General features: G+C 42.7%; 1 protein-coding gene across 2 annotated transcripts in view; it reads left to right on the top strand.

Annotated features, from left to right (window-relative positions):
• The window catches only part of FAM222B (family with sequence similarity 222 member B), a 63,129-nt gene that overhangs the window by 25,378 nt on the left and 23,587 nt on the right, over positions 1-14,164 (top strand). The window contains exon 1 of one of the 2 annotated variants that reach the window (XM_059998034.1): positions 1,329-1,468. The exons of the other annotated variant lie outside the window; for it this stretch is intronic. The gene's annotated coding sequence lies outside the window, so the exon portion shown is untranslated. Of the gene's footprint in view, positions 1-1,328; positions 1,469-14,164 lie in introns of those variants that run through there. 2 annotated transcript variants of the gene reach the window in all.

The following is a 14,164-nucleotide window of genomic DNA, read 5'->3' as shown; positions in this document are numbered from 1 at the left end:
TCCAGCTTCCCAGAACACTGAGGTTATATATATATATATATATATGAAATGCTTTGGGCTCCACATAAGAAAAGGCTACTTAATTTTAAAGTGTTTTGTTGTTGTTTCTTAAAAATTGTAGTAGCACTTGGGAACTAAGCGGGATTGTAGTGTGAGGTAGACACTTAACATTAGTTGCAAGAACTTTGTGGACAAAAATGACAGTGTAGGTAATAACTTGCCTTCCCCATCCCCACTTTGTTTTTCTTAAATGAACCCCTACTACTGCTTCACCACTATACCTAAGAAAATATTCGACAGTCTTTAGCATATTCCATCCCAGCAGTGTTAGGCCCTTAACATTGACATTAGTGATTGAAGTGTTGATGCAACCTGCCAGTTATGCGGAGGCCTGGCAGTTCCTGAGAGTTTTTTCTAATATTAGGTGTATGGCTTGAACAAGACTTAGATATTTGTTTCCTAATTGTACTGAAACCTGCTAAGGGAGTGGTTAGCCTGGGTTTAATTGGATGTAGATAGCTTGTATCTGAGGTGGGTTGGATCCAGCTGAGTGTGTGTCTTTGGTGTTTTGTTTGTTGCAGATGATTTGATGTATTCCTTCTCCCAGCGCACCAACTTCCAGATAAATCCCTTCCCAGTATGCGCCCCCCTCCCCCCTAATTTCTGCGTCACGGGAAGCAGGAGTTTCAGACAGGGTGGATTGATGTGTGCAGCTGATCTAATATGCAAACCTAAATCTATGCACTGTTATGAGGGAGTGCAGTTGATTAGTCTGAGAAAAGAAGGGCGAGGCAGAGAGGCCTGGGGAGCATCTTTCTACTCTCAGGTGTCTCCGGATGGCTATTGCTGTGGAAGTCTGATGCACTCTGGGAGGTACTGCCTGGATGGGGGTCATTCCTAGTACCCAGGCAGGGCGTGGGCGGGGGAGCAGGAGAAGGGGTGCCGCATCACCTGGCCCATCCGGGATGCCGGGCTGCAGGCTTCGGGGTGGGGGCCTGGAGAGATGGGGGCAGCTCTAACAAAGAGGAGCCGTGCCAGGGCCGGGGCCGCGGGTAGCTGGCCTATCCCGGGCGGCTGACCTCCCAGTGGGCCTCCCCAGTTGGCTGTTTGGTGAGTCGCTCCGCTGGCTCCCTGGCTCGCCATTGGCTGTGCGGACTGGAGGGGGCTCGAGAAGGGCCGGGATGGAGTTGAGGGGGCGGGGCTGGCTTCCGGCGGCGAAGGGGGAGCGAGCGGTAGCCGGCTGGGGGAGGGGGTGTCGGCGCGCCGCGGAGTGCTGCGCTCAGAGAGCCTGGCACCCGGAGCAGCCGCCTCCCCCTCCCCCTGCCAAGACAGCTAGAAACCCCTTCTCTTCCATCCTCCCGGGGCTCAGGCGAGGAGGGCTGAGCTGCCCCAGGCAGGCGGGGCGGAGCCCGGAGCCCCACCGAGCGCTGCGGAGCGAACCTCACCTCCCTCCCTTCCAGGGCTCAAGGTGTGTGTGCTTTTTCTAACCAACCCCGACTTCAGCCGACTTAACCTTGTGAGAAAGGGGGAAATGGAATGGGAAGTAAGAGCTCCCCATCTAATCAGTTTATTTTGATTTTCTAATTCTACCCTTCATTCTTCTTTCCCTCCCTTCATCTCACCCGTGCAGCAGGGTAAGGAGATTCAGGACTCTCATCTCTTTTTACTGATGTGTCGATGTCGGTCGCGTAGTAAAATGAACAGAAGAAAAAAAGAGGAGCCTTTCTTGTGTGGCATCTGATGCAGCAAACCAAAAAAAAAAAAGCAGGTTAGGATAGGAGTGGGTTTTTGGAACTGTTCTGCATCCGTGTCCATTAAGGCTGTCTTCACCATTTTCCTACTTGGGACTGCCTTAATCAGCAAAAACAATCTGAAAAGGAAGGAGGTGCCAGTGGAAAGAGGGATCAGCCCCCGTCAGATGGTAGTTAAAGGAAATCCTGATAGTTGTTAGAGATTAACTCTGCTAAAGTCTCTCCCCGAGTACAGTGTTACCGGCTTTGTGTAGCACTCAGCCCTGTTGGAGAAACCTAGCTAGAGCAAGCAAACTTACCTTGCTGTTACTGAAACTTAAAAGTCTTATCTTTTTCTCCATCTGTATATTTCTCATTCATAGGCTCTCAGAGGGATTAGTTTCTGTCATCAAAAACCAAACTTTAAACAAATCCAGATGAATTTTGTTTAATTCATTTATTTTTTAAAGCGCCACCCCCATGAATTCGTGTGGCTGTATCATTACAATTTATATGTATGTCCTGAGTTCCTTTGCTTCTACAATGTATGGATCCCTTCTTTCTGAAGGACAGAGCTCATCTTCAGCCAAAATCAGGAACCTCTTTATAGGTTTTTAATTGAGAGGAAAGTTATCAATTGAAGATAGAAAACCCAAAATTTATGATAGAAACAAAGGAGGGTGTGTGTGTGTGTGTGTGTGTGTGTGTGTGTGTGTGTGTTGAGTGGCAGTGTTCATGGTAAACTTGTTTGGACCAGATTTATCTTAATGTTGATTAGCAAAGAGCTCGAATGCCAAAAGTGAGAAATACCAATTTTTTTGGCAGCACTTTGGTAAGTATTAATTGAAATGATTGAGAGTTCAGTCTTGTAATCCAGGTTCAGTTTCCAGAAATTGTTCTAACTGGAGTTCAGTTTTGAAGATAGAATTAATATGCTGGAGCTGTTTTACCATTTAAGCTAGATTAATATTTTTTCTTTGCATTGATTTATTTTATCTCTAATCAATAAGGGCAGTTTGGGGTAAAAGCAAGTATTATAAAGACTAGGGATGATGGGATAGGAAACCATCTCAGTTGTGGAAACTTACTAGGGATCAGGAACTTAATATCCTTTTTTTTTTTTTAATCGCAAGTAGCCTTAATATAGAGTTGTGCAAAAAAAAGTAGATTCACAGTAAACCTTTGTTAGATTTTGGGTTTTTAGTTTATTACCCATTTATCCCTTAAGACTCCATGAATCATGTTTAAATTGAAAGGCAAAGAGAATCCCCCCATGACTTTCCATAATCTCTTAGGTTGAGGGGACATGGTGCAGCTGAGGTTCAGTCCACTGATTTTTCTTTAGCAATCTGTTTTTGTCCATTCTGCTTATTTCTGTGAGTCACAGCTTAGAATGTGTTAAGAAAAAGGGTCTTATGTTCTCTCTAAAGGGAGACTCAAGCCCAATCCCCCATTCGCATCAGAAGTATAAAATGGTCCCCTTGAGAAGGTGAAGGAAAAGATTGGACCCTTGGCGTTGTTTGATTCTCATGATAATCAGCTTGAGTGTTGTCAGGTTTGGAATTGGGAAAAGCTTGCTCAAGGTGAGAAAATATTAGAGGCAAAAAGACCTGGGAGACAATGAATGCATTCATATGGAGATGGGGCTGGTGGTAGTTTTTAGCTCTTCAGCTCTGTCAGTCAGGTGTCTGAGACAATATTTTGTGTGTTTAAGCACAACCCCCTCCCCCAAAGGTTGACTCTTGGAAGCTGAATCTTTTGAGGAAGTTGTTTGCTGTCTGAATCCAGAGGGTAGAGGACTTGGTGGAGTCTGTTATCTGTTTATGGCTTAGATAAGGACATGGAATTGATTGCTGGTGAGTTACTGAACTCTTCCTAATGAATGGTTGCTAGGCAAAGTGCATCTCAATCAGTTTAATCCTCAATAGTTTACAGGTCTGCTCTTGGTGAGAGCCAGAGCTGTCTTTCTAATGATACTGCCCTTTAAGAATCCTGTTGGATGTGCATATATGTTGCTCAGTGGTTCAAAAAAAAAAAAAACAAAACAAGACTAGAATAACTTGTGTGTTTCATTTCATCCATCTAAAATAACTTAGCTTTTGGTAACCTGGGTCAGCATTATCATTAACTTCTCTCCTGGATCAAGTGGTGGGATGAAGTTGCTCTCCAATGTTAAGATACCACTATTCGATTATCTTTGAGTTTGTAACTAGTAAGGCAGTGAACTAATACATTCGTTTTGGAAACAGGCCAGTGATAACACTGCACTTGGGCCTGGATGGATGGAAAAATAGGACAGAGTAAACAATTGAGGGCATAAATAATGAATCTTCCAACTGAGCCCTGGGAGAATGAAGGAGATTATCCTCAGAGCTGTTCAATCTGGCAGTGAAAGGGGAAGAGTCCACTGAATTAATTACCCTGACTTGTTTGATACTGCACTTATTATGGGATTGTTAGAGCCATTCAAAATAGAGTTGCCTTTTAGATATAAACTTTTAATCCATCATTTCTTTTTTTTTTAAACCAAACACCCAAATAGCTCATCTGTTTTTTAGAATCCAGGCCTTTGCTCCCTCCCCCAACTTTGTTTTCTGCATTAGCATTTTATGAATACTGGACAGTCCTTTTGTTTGGTCACATCTTAGAATTTTGCCTAATTAGAGATTTCATCGTCTGTAAATATATATAGTAATAGAAGAGAGGACCTGAGCCTGGCTTAAAGGAATTATTTGGTACCTTGAGTACATATTATATTGTACCTTGAAATTAAATGTCGGGTTGTAGGGTATAATATATAACAGCTCACAAAAGGTTAAGACAAGAATTCCTTCAGCCCAAGAATCATTTCCAGTATTAATATAAATATTTTTACTTTTGGATTAGTTTTCATCCAGTGAATTAAATAAGCACTCTCTTAGTGGTCTCAGCATTTCTCTGAGGTAGGGAAAACTAATGCCTCAAGAATGTCTAAATAACTTAGAAAGTGATTTGGTAGTGAAGCCAGACCCAGAGCCAAGGTCTCTGAATTCTTCCCTTCTCTGAATTTCTAATATATTTAATTCTTTTCTCCAAGAACTCCTTTCAGGGTCCCTATTTGAAATGATTGAAATTTTCCTATCTCTACCCTGAGAAGGTGTTTTTATTTCTCTAGTTGTGAAGAGAATCCAAAGACCAAGATGCCAGTATCAGTCAAGAGAAGGAGAAAGGTTCAAGATGAGGTGCTGGAGGAATAAAAGAGATGTAAAGGAAAGGCCAAATTGAAGTTTTATTAAATTTGGTGCCAACGGATCCAGGGTGGGGGTGTGGGGGTGGGGGTGTGTGGCTGATTAGATCAAATTTAGTCATAGACTGAGTTTGTTGCATTTAAGCCTAGCTGAAAAGGGCAGGAGGCATCTTTACCAACATACAGGCAGAACTCTAGTTAAGGGTTCATTCCTGATCAGAGCATACAGTCAGTTCTTGATTATTCATGCAGAAGGGCAAACAGGCAAAGTATAGACAAGTAAAATCCAAACATATCCCTAGGCCACATTTTTAAGCAATAGCTTTAACTTCCTCTGCTTTTTTTTTTTTTTTTTTTTTTGCGGTACACAGGCCTCTCACTGTTGTGGCCTCTAACTGTTGTGGCCTCTCCCGTTGCGGAGCGCAGGCTCAGCGGCCATGGCTCACGGGTCCAGCCGCTACGCGGCATGTGGGATCTTCCTGGACCGGGGCACGAACCCGTGTCCCCTGCATCGGCAGGCGGACTCTCAACCACTGCGCCACTAGGGAAGCCCTCCTCTGCTTTTTAACTGCGATTTTCCAACTGAACAAACTGATTAAAATTTTGTTTCTTTGTCTGGTCATTCAAGAGACAAGTAGGTGGGACTTCCCTGGTGGCGCAGTGGTTGAGAGTCTGCCTGCCGATGCAGGGGACACTGGTTCGTGCCCCGGTCCGGGAAGATCCCACATGCCGCAGAGCCTGCGCGTCCGGAGCCTGTGCTCCGCAACGGGAGAGGCCACAACAGTGAGAGGCCCGCGTAACGCAAAAAATAAATAAATAAAGTGCTTTACTGAGGATTTTAGTACTTAGGCTTCATTCAGTCCCTGTGAGGTATGGTACGATTGGAGTGTGATACTGTGTTAGGACATTTCTCCAGAGAGATGAAAGGAACCTTTCCTCTTAAGAAAAGTGCTTTCCCTATTTCCATATCCTGTGGCAAAATGAATTTGGAACCAGTTGCTTTTTCAGCAAGCTATATTTTAATTTTTGCCTCTTTTCCAAGCTGAACAAATGTCCCAACTGAAAAGTGTCGTTCTTATCATTCATAGTATGTTCTGGAGAGATTGTTCCTTAGTGCACCTAGAAGTGAGAGGCTGATGCCACTTCAGTCTGCATGCCAATTTTGTAGCTCTCTAAAATTCTGTTTCTACCAGCTCCCTCCATCCCCCTATCTGTCCACAGCTGCTCATCTTTCAGCTCCCCACAACTAGAGAAATGCTAGTCTTTATTAAAGTCAGAGTTGCATCCGGCAGCAGTCTTCGTGTGTGTGCTGGTGGGCTTGCATTACTTTTTTCATTATTTCTTGAAGAGTATTTCAGCATTACAGAAACAAAATTTTCCTCTTCAAAACAAGTTGATCAATTGCTTTTTATTAAATGTGCAAGTACCTAAGAGTTAAACTTGAAATGAGAGGGGGGAAAAACTATTTTAGTTATAGTTTAATTGCTAAAAAAAGGTCTCTTATGTAATTAAAAGCTGTACTGCTGCCTTGCACTGAAACTAGCAGATAAAGCATGGAGAAAGTACAGTTTCTCAGTGAGGACCACACTCTGACTATGCTATTTAAGGTTGCTGCCCCATCCAGTCCTCCTCATCTCCTTACACTGCTTCATTTGTTTTTTTCATAGCATTTATCACCTTCTAATAGTCTGTGTCACTTACGTATTCATTAAGTTTATCTGACCCTCACACTCTACCTCATGTACAAATGGAAGCACCATGAAGACAGGAGTTCTTGTCTGTTTTGTTCATTGCTGAGTCCCTAGCTCCTGGAGCAGTGCCTTGCTACATATTAGGTACTCAATAAATATTGATATTAATTAATTGGAGGAAGTACTCTTTAATAGAATAGATATCTGGGGATTAGAATTGGAGTGATGGGAAGAGAATATTATCTTCCTGGAGCTAGTACTAAATTAAGGATCAGATTACTTAACTACTTTAAGGGAAATAATATTTATGTGAAAAAACTCAAGTAATTGGGATTAATTATCCTAGATTAGAGAAATGACATTTTGTTTTATTTTATTATTTTAAATTAATTTATTTATATTTTTGGCTGCGTCGGGTCTTTGTTGCTGTGTGTGGGCTTTTCTCTAGTTGTGGCAAGCGGGGGCTACTCTTCATTGCGGTGCGCGGGCTTCTTATTGGGTGCCTTCTCTTGTTGCAGAGAACGGGCTCTAGGTGCACGGGCTTCAGTAGTTGTGGCACTTGGGCTCAGTAGTTGTGGCTCACGGGCTCTAGAGTGCAGGCTCAGTCATGGCGCATGGGCTTAGTTGCTCCGCGGCATGTGGGATCTTCCCGGACCACGCCTCGAACCTGTGTCCCCTGCGTTGGCAGGCGGATTCTTAACCACTGCGCCACCAGGGAAGCCCATGACAGACATTTTATAATATGTAAATATGAAGGAACATTGTATAAAGATAGATGACTAGCTCTTATTCACCTACACGAGGGCAAAGGAATAGGCTGAAACTTCTGAACAGCGAAAATAAGACATGCAGAAGAATTTACTGATTTTGAGAGTAAACACTGGAACAGGTGACCAAAGAGGGCTGGTTTCTCAGAATGGATTTTCAACGCGGGCACCATGTTGGCGGCAATGGTGAGAATGGAAAGAGCACAGAGCCAGGAGTCTGAAAATCTGGTTGAAGTCCAGGCACTTACTAGCTTTTCCTAATTTCTTTATCTGTGAAAATGGCACTAATGATACCTGCCCAGACTATCTCAGGGCATTTGAGAAAATTAAGTTAGAGAATCAATGTGAAAGCACTTTGAAAATTGTAAACCTCTCTACAAATGTAAGCAATTGTTAATGATTTTACAAAACCACCTTTGTAAGTGATTTAGAATCTTGGAATCTGGAAATTGGGTTTAGTGGTCTTCTAGTCCAAATTCTTAGCTACTGAAAATAAACTCTTTTCCGTCATTCTTAATGAAGGGGTCATTGCTTTTGCTTTAGTGTTTCTAGTGCTGTGCCACTGTTGAATAAGCTCAAATTATTGTTTATGTTCACTGAAAATTGCCTTTCTTCAGACTTTATTAACCTATTTTTGATCTCTGGAGCTCAGAGATAAAGCTGCTCCCTCCTTTGTATGACAGCCCTCTTATGACACCTTTATTTGAGATCTTCATCATCTCTCACCTCGAAATCACTATAGCCACTTAAATGACTTCTGCCATCTCCCATTTGTCTTTCACACTTCCAGCAGATTTATTTAAAATAGACATCTGATCATGTTACTGTCCTTAAAACCTGTTCCTATCTCCCCATGGCTTCAGGATAAAGTCTGACATTAGCTAATAATAGTTATAACTACCGTCATTGAGCATAGGCACTGTACTAAGCACTTTATAAATATAATCTCATTTAATCATCACAATTAGTCTATAAGATGTCAGGGCTAGTTTTCTGCTGATTTATTTATTTATTTTTATTTTTTTGGGCTGCGTTGGGTCTTCATTGCTGTGTGCGGGCTTCTCATTATGGTGGCTTCTCTTGTTGCAGAGCACAGGCTCTAGGCGTGCGGGCTTCAGTAGTTGTGGCGCACGGGCTTAGTTGCTCCATGGCATGTGGGCTCTTCCCGGAGCAGGGCTCGAACCCGTGTCCCCTGCATTGGTAGGCGGATTCTTAACCACTGTGCCACCAGGGACGCCCCTGCTGATTTATTTATTTATTAAAATTTTTTTTAAAAAAATTATTTTACTTTTTTTTTTTAATTAATTAATTTATTTTTGGCTGTGTTGGGTCTTCGTTTCTGTGCGAGGGCTTTCTCTAGTTGCGGCAAGCGGGGGCCACTCTTCATCGTGGTGCGCGGGCCTCTCACTGTCGCGGCCTCTCTTGTTGCAGAGCACAGGCTCCAGACGCACAGGCTCAGTAGTTGTGGCTCACGGGCCTAGTTGCTCCGCGGCATGTGGGATCTTCCCAGACCAGGGCTCAAACCTGTGTCCCCTGCATTGGCAGGCAGATTCTCAACCGCTGCGCCACCAGGGAAGCCCCCTGATTTATTTTTAATCTGCTATTCTGTCCCTCTAGTATAAAATATAAGGCTCTTCATAATTTAACACATCAGGCTCATCTCCAGGTTTAGCCCATACACCCGACACTCTCCTCTCCATACCAGACCACTTGTGGTTCCCCAAACAAGCCAGCCAGTTAGTTTTACAACTGCATGCCTTTCATTATGCTAGTTTCTCTGTGTAGAGTGGCCTACCTGTCTCAATCTGGTAAATTCTTACTCAGCCTTCAATGACCCATATTGTTTTCTCCCATCTTTCTCATTGTTTCCTGGAAGTATCTTTTTCATTATTTAGGTTTTCAAACAACTCTGTTTTCCTTCCTTCCTTCCGTCCTTCCTTTCCTGAGGTTTATTTATTTATTATTTTAAGAATATTTATTATTTATTTGGCTGTGCTGCTGGGTCTTCATTGCAGCATGCAGGATCTTCAGTTGCGGCATGTGAACTCTTAGTTGCAGCACGTGGGATCTAGTTCCCTGACCAAGGATCAAACCTGGGCCCCCTGCATTGGGAGTGTGGAGTCTTAGCCACTGAACCACCAGGGAAGTCCCTCCTGAGGTTTAATTGATAAACAATATGATATTAGTTTCATGTGTACAACATAATGGTTTGATATTTGTATATATTATGAAATGATCACATTAATCACATACCTCATCAAGATTTTGTCTGCCATATCTGTATTCCTAATATATAGTACTACTACTACCATAGTGCCTAGTGTGTCATAGGTGCCCAGTGAATGAATGACGTTCCTACTAAGTGTCCTCTTTTTCAGGTTAAACTCCTGTTTCACTTTGCTATCCATATTACAGTTTCTAGATCCTTCTCTTTTTTACATACTGGATGAGATATTCTTAGGCTTTTCCATATTTCATATCAGAAAATGTTGTATTTTGATGACTAGAGGAAGTAAACTGCAACCTTCCAAAATAACTTTTATTGAAAAGTATACCAAGTGGACAGTTGGTCCAGCTGCTTCCTTGGGGATGGTTCTGATTGCATTAGTAATTTCTCTAGCCACCTCCTTGCTGGGATAGAGCCCAGACCACCTAAGAAAAAATAAGCAGAGGTAGTACTTTGTACTTGTTTTTCTCTTTTACCTTCTGTCACCTCAGGAGGTTACTGCCTCCTGCCCACTTTTCAGGTCATTGTAGATATAATGACCACAATTTTCCCCTTTTGTAAGAGTGGCTACCTAAGATGCCATAATACCCTTAGGAGTCTCAGTCTCTTGGGCTGTAGACAGAATTGAAAAGCAGAGAGTCTGATACTAATTCCAGGGGAAAGGGCACAGTTCTTGTCCAGAATTGAAGGCAGATGAGTCAGGCAGCAGGAATCTATCAACTCCAAAGTCAATTCAGAAGCGATTTAATCTTTGCTATTGAAGCAGATCTGCAATGCCATTTGCCTGTCTAAAAATGAGATTACTCAGGATTCTCTTACAAGAAGATAAATTATTTGTGTAACAGTAGCTCCCAGCCTTGCATAATGTCTCTTCTTACTACCACATGCTAGTGGCACAGGGCACGTCTCGTGTGTAGTACTAAGGTGTGGAGATCAGGCCACATTGCTTTACTTAGGGTGTCCGGGGAAAGTTAACAGTTCTCAGCAACTCTCAGCCTTAATGGGCTTGGTTATTGTTAAAATTCATCTTTATCCAAGGAAGTGTTGGTTAATGATTTTTCTCTTGGCCCAACATGCTTGGGCATTAGCTGGAATTGCTGAGTGATTTGCAGTGGGGAAGCCATGAGAGCAATTTCTTGTTTGTCCACAGATTATCATTAGCAGTTTTGTTTGCAAATTGAAGGAACAGGAGAAGTGGGCTCTTCGCCAGTTGCAGCTTCCTGATGACTAGGGCATTAGTTCAGTTGTGTCCAATTAACTTTTATTGCAGACAGTGGTGTTAATTACTTGCGAGTCTGTTTTTTGGCTGCAGTTATCCTAAGGCTGAAGTATGAACTTGATGGATTTTAATAACCAGAGTGACATGTTTCACTCCCTCACTCCACTGCAGTTACTTTTTTTTCCAGACTTCTTTTAAATAGGAGGTCAAAGCATTGTAAAAATCCATTTCAGAATTAAAACATATTGTCCTTCTTTTGAAGAGCAGTGTAGGATCATATTTTAAAAGAATCTGTTAGGAGCAGCCTTAATGGCTTTTTATATTCTGACATCATACCCTTGAGTTCATTGCTGCTTATCATGGGAGAATAGACTGAGATGGAACTAAATGTCATTCACAGGAGTATGTGCTTATGTAAGATTATAGTAATTAGCAAGGTGCAGTTTAGTCCTCTGCTTGCACTAAAAGTGCAAAAGAAAACTTTTGGACACTAGAGTCAGTATGGAGACTTCCCTGGTGGCGCAGTGGTTAAGAATTCCCCTGCCAATGCAGGCGACACGGGTTTGATCCCTGGTCCAGGAAGATCCCACATGCCACGGAGCAACCAAGCCTGTGTGCCACAACTACTAAGCCTGCTCTCTAGAGCCCATGAACCACAACTACTGAGCCCGTGCGCTGTAACTATTGAAGCCTGCGCACCTAGAGCCCGTGCTCCGCAACAAGAGCAGCCACCGCAGCGTGAAGCCTGAGCACCGCAACGAAGAGTAGCCCCCGCTCGCCGCAACTAGAGAAGCCTGCACGCAGCAATGAAGACCCAGCACAGCCAAAAAAAAAAAAAAAAAAAAGATAATAATAATAAATTTTAAAAAATAAAGTCAGTATGACACTGAGGACACGTTTCTTTAGCTCTGTAGGAATTTTAGTTTGTGATTTTTAAAAAAATTGCATAATGTCTTTGGAAACAATCCTTGTTAGGTAGAGAAAGAGGGAAGAAACAAAAGGAAATAGTTTGTCTTTCTCTAAAGATGATGACGTTCCTTTGCTATTTCCCCTTTCTCTGTTGTTGTTTGATGGTTACCCTGAATTGGCTTAGTAAGCAAAATTTTCTCTCTTTAACACGAAAAGAGTGAAGCTGATTCCAGCCAGAGCTGTTCCTCGATCTCTAGGTGACCTGCTGCTGCTTTCATTCTGGATGTTGTTGCTCACCTTAGTGTCCTTTGTTGCTAGGCTCTCTTCCCAAGGGCCTATCGGTCTCCTTAGATATTTTCATGGATGTGGCTGCATAAAAATTTTGTTGAGGATAAATTGCCAAAAAGTATGGCCACACATTTTAAGAGTCTGCTTTTGTTAGTGTTTGTTTAAAGTAAGGGAAGGGGAATTCCCTGGCGGTCCAGTGGTTAGGACTTGGAGCTTTTATTGCCGTGGGCCCGGGTTCAATCCCTGGTCCCTGGTCCGGGACCTAAGATCCTACAAGCCGCGTGGCACAGCCAAAGGAGGGGAGGGGGGAGAAAGTTCGTGGCTGCTTGGAGACAGGCTATAATATAGTTGTTCCTCTTCCAAAACTTCCATGATCACCCTAAATAGGAAAGAAGAGGAAAGGATGAGTGATAAACATCATCTTTGTACTACTTCAAAGCTCTTCATTGATTGTTACTGAAAACCTTTCTGCTGTAGAATAACCAAGACTCTGCCTGCCAGCTGCTGCTGGTGTGAAAGTAGAGAAGCTAGTTATAGTTGCTACATTTCAGGAAGTCTGGAGATAAAGCTTATGATGTCATTTGAAACTTTTTGTATAGTGGGAGGAAAGAGTGTCAAAACCCTGTTACAGTCCAGAAGATATAACAAGGCTTTCCCTTGGAGCGTAGGTTATATGTGTTTAGAAGGAAAGGCCTTGAAAAACTCTCACTAAAACATGAACTTGATGGAGATGTTAGTGAATGTCAGGCCTAAAGAAAGGAGGCTCATTAATAGTGCCTCCTTCAGGATAAGACATTGCTTTTGGAACCTTTCTAAAGGTGAAATTTTCCATCTTTAGGGTAAGAGAGTTGCATGAATGCCACTTAGTGGAAGCATTGCCAGAACAGAGTGGAGGTTGGGAGAGAATTTGAAGTGCAGGCACAGGAGAAAATGTTATTCAGATCAGTGTTGAAAAGAAATTAGAAGTTGATGAGGCAGAAAGATACAGGAAACCTATTCCAGAAGGCAGGAACCCCAGTGTCGGCACTCACCAATTCAAAGATGTCACCTGCGTTGAGATAAAATGAGAATGGTTTCTAACAGACCACTCTTTTCAACTTTTCTTTATGATCTCCACACGCCCCCCTTCAGATTTCAACACTGCTATCTTGTTTATTTGTTTTAACAATTTTAGTAAAAAATTTGGAAACAGGGACTTCCCTGGTGGTGCAGTGGTTTGAATCCGCCTGCCAATGCAGGGGACACCGGTTTGATCTCTGGTCCGGGAAGATCCCACATGCCGCGGAGCAACTAATAAGCCCGTGTGCCGAAACTACTGAGCCTGTGCTCTAGAGACTGCGAGCCACAACTACTGAGCCCGTGTGCCACAACTACTGAAGTCCGCACGCCTAGAGCCCGTGCTCCACAGCAAGAGAAGCCACCGCAATGAGAAGCCCGCACACCACAACGAAGAGTAGCCCCCGCTCGCCACAGCTAGAGAAAGGCCGCACGCAGCAATGAAGACCCAGCGCAGCCAAAAAAAAAAAAAAAATTGGAAACAATCTCAAATTTATAGAAAAGTTGCAAGTACAGTACAGAGAATATTTTTCTTCCTTAAATCATTTGAGAATAAGTTGCTGACTTGATGCATCATCATCCCTGAATACTCTGGTGTTTATCTTCTACAAACAAGAACATTCTCCAACATTATCACAATTCAGCCATCAAAATCAGGAAGTTAACAATGACACATTGCCATCAAATAATTCTCAGACCCCCCTCAGATGTTGCTAGCTGTACCAGTAATGTTCTTTATTACAAAAAGGGTCCAGTTGAGGATCATACCTTGCATTTATTTCTTATGTCTTCTTGGTCTCCTTTAATTTGGAACAGTTTTTTAGGCCGCCTTTGATGTTCACGACCTTGACACTACTGACAATTATTTCGTAGAAAGTCCTCAATTTAGGATTGTCTAATGGTTCCTCGTGTTTAACTTAGGTTATATGTCTTTAACAGGAATATCACAGGAGTGATGCTGTGTTCTTCACTGCATAATTTCAAGAAGTGCAGAATTTTTATTTGTTCCGTAACTGGGAATGTTTGATCACTTGGTTAAGGTGGTGCCTGC

Source organism: Delphinus delphis, chromosome 19 (assembly GCF_949987515.2).
Source record: "Delphinus delphis chromosome 19, mDelDel1.2, whole genome shotgun sequence".
NCBI classification, from domain to species: domain Eukaryota; kingdom Metazoa; phylum Chordata; class Mammalia; order Artiodactyla; family Delphinidae; genus Delphinus; species Delphinus delphis.
This window is presented reverse-complemented; position numbering and strand designations above follow the sequence as displayed.